The sequence below is a fragment of the Mesoplodon bidens genome, assembly GCF_964165515.1.
Source record: "Mesoplodon bidens genome assembly, chromosome: 2".
NCBI lineage: Eukaryota > Metazoa > Chordata > Mammalia > Artiodactyla > Ziphiidae > Mesoplodon > Mesoplodon bidens.
Genome location: NC_138177.1, coordinates 101,090,261 through 101,098,473, shown reverse-complemented (window position 1 = coordinate 101,098,473; position 8,213 = coordinate 101,090,261). Strand labels below are relative to the sequence as shown.

Below are 8,213 nucleotides of genomic sequence, written 5' to 3'. Positions count from 1 at the left end.
ATCTTAAAAAGTTAATAGTCATGTTGACAAAAGTCAATAGATATTTTAAGAAGGTTAGCCAGAGGCATGATCAGAATTTCTTTTTTAAAAAACTCACTCTAGATAGATCATCCAGAGAGAAGATCAATAAGGTAATAGTAGTCTTAAACTTATAGTTTAAGACTTATAGTAGTCTTATATATAAATAAATAGTATATAAATATAAATAAATAAATAAATAAATAAATAAATAAATAAATATTAAATAGTAGTCTTATACTTCAAAAAGACAAAGTATTCCTATAATATCCCAATCTCTTGTGTCTAGTTCACAAAAAAAAAATGGGTCATGGAAAACGAAAGTCGATTATCACAGACTTAATCAGGTGGAGATACAAATCATAGGTGCATTTCTGAATGTGATATCTTTAATGGAGCAAATCAACCCAGCCCCTGGCAGCTAGCATGCAGCAATTGACCTGATTGACCTGGTTTTTTTCCTATATCTTTCAGCAAAGATAATCAGAAGCAGTTTGCCTTCACACATACAACAGTATAAACTTATGGTCTTGTCTCAGGGTTATGTCAACTCTCTTGTGCTGTCATAATATAGCCCTGAGTCCCCTTGATCATCTTGATATCCCATAGAACATGACACTGGTTCATTCCATTTGTGACTTTATGCTAACGGAACCTAATGAACACAAAGTGGCAAGCACTTTAGATGCCTTAGTAAGACATAAGCATGCCGGAAGGTAGGAAATAGGACTATGAAAATTTAGGAGCATACCATATTCAGAGGGTCCAATAGTCTAAGGATGGTCAGGATGTTCTCTCCATAGTGAGAAATAAGTTGCTGCAAATTGTATTGACCACCATGAAGAAAGTGGCACACTTCTTGCTGAGTTTCTTTGTGTTTGGGAAGAAACATAAACCTTATTTGGTAATTTGTTAGGCTTCTCAGTTTCTTCTGTGTTCAAGTTGACCTTTTCATTGAATTATGACTTTTTGGACATAGTGGCATTGAAATTGTCTGTGGCTGACAGGGATATCATATAAGGCTTTGCACAAGTCCAATAGGCAAATCACAGCTCAGACCACTAAGATTTGAGAAGGGAGCAATGCCCTTTTGCTAGCTACAATTCTTCTTTTGTAAAGGAGCTCTTGACTAGCTACTGGGCACTGGGCCTGCCCAGAATTTTGTCTATGGAACCCTAGTGATTTGTAATCTATAGACTAGATGTTATCTGATTAATCAAACCATCAACTTAGATGTGCATTATAAACATTGCATTGTAAAAAAGAAATGATATATTCAACTTGGTTGCCCAAACAGATTTGGAAGGCACAAGTTAACTTCATTGGCTGGTGGCTCAGATTCCCAAGGTACTTCTACAGCTTTATCAGCTCTCCAACAACCCACATGTGGAACTGCATAGGACTTCCCTACCCTATGACCAATAAAGGAGAAAAGAAAACAAAACTGGCTTCTAGGTAGAGCTGCTTAGTATGCTAATTTAAGCTAGAAGTAGATAGTGACTTTAATATAGTGCCACTTGGAGGTAGCCTTGAAAGACAGCAATGAGGGTAAATATTTCCTGTGGCAGAAAATGAGGTAGTACATCTGATTGTCCACTGTGCATGGAAGGAAAGGTAGAATTAGGTGTAGATATATACTGATTCATGAGCAGTGGCAACAGGTTGTCTAAATGGTCAGGGACATGGAAAGAATTAAGTTGTTAGAGTAGTGATTTATGAGAGAGTTTCATAGAGAACTTCTTTTAGAAAGAATACAGAGTGTAAGATTTTTTCCCACAGGAACAAATCCACCATGGAGAATGCTTTCAATAGTCAGATGTGCAAGGTGTTGTTCCCTGTGGCTATCAGTAAGTGTCTTTCTCCAGGCACCCCCATGCTTGTTCAAACGATCGATGTACAGAGTATTTGTGAGGAGCAGGGTCGAATGCTAGTCATGTGTTCTGTAACATGAATTTCCCCTCATAAAGCCTGATCTTAATATCACCATGCCAAGTGGTCCACCTACCACAAGCAGCTCCATGTCACACCATTCCACAGCAGACTGGCCTGCTTCCTGTTGGAAGGTGATTAAAATAAACTTTGTTGTCATGAAAGAGAGAGTGACTTGTCCTCACAGACATAGGCTTATATTTCAGATACGGAAATACTTTTATTGTCCACAGCATTTTACCAATACCATCCTTCCAGATACCTTATCTACAGTCATGGCATTCTGCACAATATAACCTTACAAGGGGTGACACCATTTACAATGAAAAATATATGCCAATGGACATAGGCCTATATAATTCACTGGCTTTACCATGTCTCCCCATCAGAAAGCAGATGGGTAAACAGAATGGTGAAATAGCCTCCTGAAACCACAATTACGGCATCAGCTAGAAAACAACATCATGGGAGGCTGGGATTCTAGCACAGAGGATGAAGTATGTTCTTAAACTAGCAGCCAATACTCTTTCATGGCCAGAATCAAGTTTTAGAGGTGAAAATGGTCCCTCTCAGTATTATATCAATAAACTACCAAAGAAAGTTTTTCTTCCCTTCATATTTGGTTTGGGGAATGTTAGTGTGCAGTAGAGGAAAGTTGGTGTCCAGTAGTGGAACTTTGTATCCACCAAGACACACAGTTATAGCCTCATTGAGTTAAAAGCTGAGACTGCTTCTAAAATTTCAGACCCTCATGACATGTAACAAACAGACAGAAAGAGTGTCACTGCATAGTCTGTGAGGACACATCATGATTAAAAGTTGAAATTGGGTTACTGCTACCCATTAGGTACAAACTATGAAAGGAGCTAGATTATTCACTAAGACATCTACATATTCCTTGTGCTCAATAATTCTGAACTATGGAAAACTAGGACAACTCAGTAAATATGGACTCACCAAGGATTCAGAGCCTACAGATATGGAGGTTTGGGCCATCCCACCAAATAAATAACACTATTCAGCTGAGATGGATAATAATGGAAACATAAAATGGGCTGTGGAAGAAGGCAGCTACCTTTATCAACTTAAGCCTCATGTCTAACTATAGAAGTAGAGGATATAGTAGTTATGTTTTATGTTAGTTAGTTGCTTCTCTTGCACCCATTTCCTCCCTCCACACACCCCCACTCCCTCCTGCTGTTACCTTATATGAAGAACACTGGTGGTGGCTAAACATTACTTTCCAGGTAGGATTTTGATTGCATTGACCTACTCTATGATGAGACATTAGTTCAGGGGGGACATTTTGGGTGTCTCCTGTAGTGGGGAAACAAATATTTCACCTGGACAAATGAGGAGAGGTTGCAGAGAGGCAAATGTACTTGGCTGTGCTAGGTATCTTCCGTCTGACCTTCTTGTTCTTGCTTCACCTTTCTACCTGGACTATGTCCCAGGTATGAATTGCATCAACAAGCTCCTTTGCTTTCTGGTTTCCATTTGGGTTCCAACTGAACAGGAGTTTAAGGGGAAACAAGAGGCAAAAATTGGGATTTTTCATTTCTCTGCTTATTCCTTATTGTACTACAAATTTCAGGGGCTATGTTCCTCTAAGGTCATAGTTCTTGACCTGTGGCCTTTTCTTATGGCTACAGCTGTCTTTCCATCTCCAGATTCTGTTAATCTCTCACTCCCCTTGTTCCTTCAAATCTTTGGGTCACATTAAATCATATGCATGTGTGGACAATTGATTTAAGACATGTGGAGTATTGTTAAATAGTGTGAGAAAGATGCTCTTTCCGTCAATGATGCTTCATTAATTGAATATCAATATGGAGAAAAATAAAACTTGACCCTTAGCTCAAACCATACATAAAAATTGATTCTAGGTGAGTAGTTGACCTAATTATCTAGAACATAACGTTATCATGAACTATAAGTAGGAAGATATATTTTTAACCAAGTAACCAAGAAACACTAACCAGAAAGGAAATATCAAATATTAACTGCATTAAAATTAAGAATTTTGGGCTTCCCTGGTGGCGCAGTGGTTGAGAGTCTGCCTGCCAATGCAGGGGACATGGGTTTGAGCCCTGGTCTGGGAAGATCCCACGTGCCACGGAGCAACTAGGCCCGTGAGCCACAACTACTGAGCCTGCGCATCTGGAGCCTGTGCTCCGCAACGAGAGGCTGCAACGGTGAGAGGCCCGTGCACTGCGATGAAGAGTAGCCCCCGCTCCCCGCAACTAGAGAAAGCCCTCGCACAGAAACGAAGATCCAACACACCCAAAAATAAATAAATAAATACATTAAAAAATATTAAGAATTTTATTCATCAAAATACATTATAAATTAAACTATACAGATTGAGAAAACATTTTCAACATATATAGCCAATAAAGGACACTTATCTTAATATATTAAAACTCTTACAGATCTAATAAAAAGACAGCACAATAGAAAAATAAGCAGGGGCCTCAACAGGCACTTTCAAAGGGGTTATCTAAATGCCAATACAATATAAAAAGGAGTTCAACTTTGTTGTGATAAATGCATATGAAAACCATAATGTGATACCACTGTAACCAAGCTAGTATGACTAAAGATATTTTTTAATGACAATACTAAGTTTTGGCAAGGAGATAAGTCAATGGAAATCTTTATATACTACTGATGGGAGTATCAGCTGATATAACTACATTGAAAATTCTTTGGCATTATCAACTAAAATTGAGCAGACATAAATCCTGTGTCTCAGCAGATCACTCCTATGTATAAACCAACATAATTGCATGTTTGTAAGAAAAAAAACACATGTTCAAGAACATTAACACAGCAATTTTTATAATATTCCAAAAACAAGAAAATAACCAAATGTCACTAATAAATAAATTGTTGTATACAAGCATACCTGGGTGGTACTGTGAGTTTGATTCCAGACCACTGCAACAGAGTGAATATCACAATAAAGCAAGTCACATGAATGTTTTGGTTTTCTAGTACGTATAAAAGTTATGTTTACACTATACTATAGTCTATTAAGTGTGCAATAGCATTAGGTCTGAAAAAAACAATGTAAAAATCTTAATTTAGAAATACTTTATTGCTAAAACATGAAAACAATCATCTGAGCCTTCAGCAAGTCATAATCTTTTTGCTGGTGGAGGATTTGAAATATTGTGAGAATTACCAAAATGTGACATAGAGACATGAAGTGAGCAAATGTTTTTGGAAAAATGACACCTGCAGATTTGCTGGACACAGGGCCACAAACCATTTATTTCTAAAAACTGCAATATCTGTGAAGCACAGTTAAATGAGGTATGCCTGTATTCATTCAATGGGATAGTACACTGCAATGAAATGAACAAACTAAAGGTACAAGGATAAATTTACAAACATAAAATAAAGCAAGAGAAGCCAGACAAGAATATATTGCATATGATTTCATTTGTGTGGAATTCAGAGAACAATTAAAACTATAGTGTTTAGGATTATAGGCTTAAGGAGGTGTTTACCCTATAAGGCATGATAATGGTTACCTTTACAGGATAGTGATTAAAAGGTGGTATCACTACCAAACTTACAGAAATAAAAAGTATCACATGGAAATAGTGTAAACAATTATGTCAATAAATTAGATAATTTAGAGGAAATGGACAAATTCCTAGAAACACAAATTACCAAAACTGACTGGAGAAGAAATAGAAAATTTGAGTAGACCTCTAACAAAGAAAATGAATTAGTAATTTAAAAACTTCCCACAAAGCAAAGCTTGGAGGCAGATAGCTTGACTGATGAATTCTATCAAACATTTAAATGGGAATTAATAGCAATCTTTCACAAACTTTTCCAAAACATAAAGGAAGAGGGAACATTTTCAAACCCATTCTATGAGGTCAGTATTACCCTGATACCAAAACCAGACAAAGATATCGCAAGAAGACAAAAAAAAAATCCCATATACTTCTGCCCTGACCCATATCAGAGGTACAGCCAACAAGCCACACAACCAGAATCTAGAGCATAAAGTGCCCAGGTCAGAGCATACCTTCCTGCTCTGCTCCACCCCCACAGGCCTCCCCTCCTCCTTCTAACCTTTGGGGGTTGAAAACCCCGGCACCCTGTGCACTCTCTACAGCCATGAAGGTCCTTGGGAACCTGTACAAGAAAGACATACTGAGCAATAACATGCAGAAATAGGGAAGGCAGAGAGCACCTAATGCCACCTATCAAGCTCACCATGTCAGCAGGAACAAGAGGTCAGGTGGTAGAGACCAGAGGTGGCTTTTCTGGTTGCACAGTTTGGCTAACAGGCTTATCTGGAGCAGGAAAAACCACGGTGAGCATGGCTTTGGAGGAATACTTGGTTTGCCAGGTTATCCGTGCTATACTTTGGCTGGTGACAACGTTCACCAAGGTCTCAGTAAAAACCTTGGCTTTAGTATTGAAGAGAGATGAGAATGTTCGATGAGTTGCAGAAGTTGCTAAGCTGTTTACAGGAGCTGGCTTAATGTGCATTACAAGTTTTATATCGTCTTATACTCAAGATCACAATAATACAAGGCAAATTCGCAAGGGTACAAGTTGCCTTTTTTTGAAGTATGTGTTAAACGCACCTCTGCATGTTTGTGAACAGAGGTTATCAAAGGACTCTAATAAAAAGCATGGGCTAGAGAAATTAAATGTTTCACTGGGTTTGGTTCCGAATATAAAAAACCAAAAGCCCCTGAACTGACGCTGAAAACAGACTCCTGTGATATAAATGACTGTGTGCAGTAGGAGTTATGGAACGTCTTTGGGAATGGTATATTGTACCTGTGGCATCTTGTGTGTGCCAGAAAATAAACTTCATTTGGAAAAAACAGATGGAGAAACATTATCAGCATTAAAAATTAATAAAGTGGTTGTGCAGTGTGTGCAGGTTTTGGCAAAAGATTGGCGCATCTCACTGAATGGCTTTATGAGAAATGGGGAGTACTTGCTGTGCCTTCATTTTGATTATCTTCTGGCTGGGGACATCATTAATGTGTCAGTGCCTATATTTCTGACAGCTACTCAAGAAGATAAATGCTGGACATCTGGACAGCTTTTGCTCTGATGTAGGAGGGTCACTGTGTAGCTCTTCTTCTTCACAATCCAGAGCTTTTTTTTAACACAGGAAGGAGGAACACTGTGCTAGACAGTGAGGAACAACATTCAGGACCACCCCTACATCAAGATTTGTTTTGGAACAAGGAGATTGGCTGACTGAAGGAGATCTTCAAGTCTTTGACCAAATTTATTAGAATGATGATATTGATCAGTATTGTTTCACTCCTACTGAGCTAAAGCAGATGTTTAAAGATATGAAGGCTGATGCTGCCTTTGAATTTAATTATGAAACTCAGTCCACAATGGACATGTTCCATTAATACAGGATACTCAAAAGCAACTTCTAGATAGGGGCTTACAGGTGCCCTGTCTTTCTCCTTCACCCTCTTGGTGGCTGGACAAAAAACAGTAATGTTCCTTTGAAGTGGCACAAGAAGCAACAGGCTGTAGTGCTAGAGGAAGAAGTCCTGAATCCTGAAACAACAGTGGTGGCTATCTTTCCATATCCCATCATGGACCAACTGAGGTCCAGTAGCGTTGAAGAACACTGATGGTTACAGGAATCAACTTTTATACTGTTGGGTGAGACTCTGCTGGCCTTCCTCATCCAGAAAACAGGGAAGGGTCTTTATGAGCCAACTCATAACAGCAAAGAGATAACAATGGCCCTTGGCTTAATCACTTTGGATATAGTTTCCTTTCAAGTTACAGTTTACAACAAGAAAAAGAAGCGTGTAGACTACCATGACTCTGAACACCATGAAGACTTTGAATTTATTTCAGGAACACAAATGTGCAGACTTGCCCAAGAAGGCCAGAAACCTCCTGAAGTGTCAGGACTCCCAAGGCCTGGACCGTGCTGATAATACTACAGATGCTTGGAGAAACCTTAAGCTGTTAACCCAGTCACACCTTAGATATGAGACCTTAGATATGAGACCAAAAGCACAAGCAACAAAAGAAAAAAATAAATAAATTATGTACATTGAAATTTAAAACTTTATTCTGTCAATGATACCATCAAGAAAGTGAAAAGACAGCACACAAAATGAGAGAAAATATTTGCATATCATATATAAAAGAGATTTGTATCCAGAAAGTATGCAGAACTCTTATGATTCAAAAATAAAATGAACAACCCAATTAAGAAATGAGCAAGGAATCTGAATAAATAT

General features: G+C 38.2%; 1 pseudogene across 1 annotated transcript; it reads left to right on the top strand.

Annotated features, from left to right (window-relative positions):
* The first annotated feature begins 630 nt into the window (after positions 1-630).
* Positions 631-7,939, top strand: LOC308612650 (bifunctional 3'-phosphoadenosine 5'-phosphosulfate synthase 1-like; annotated as a pseudogene). The gene is made up of 3 exons: positions 631-734; positions 1,798-1,960; positions 6,148-7,939. The product of its transcript is annotated as a bifunctional 3'-phosphoadenosine 5'-phosphosulfate synthase 1-like (transcript).
* The last annotated feature ends 274 nt before the right edge of the window (positions 7,940-8,213 follow it).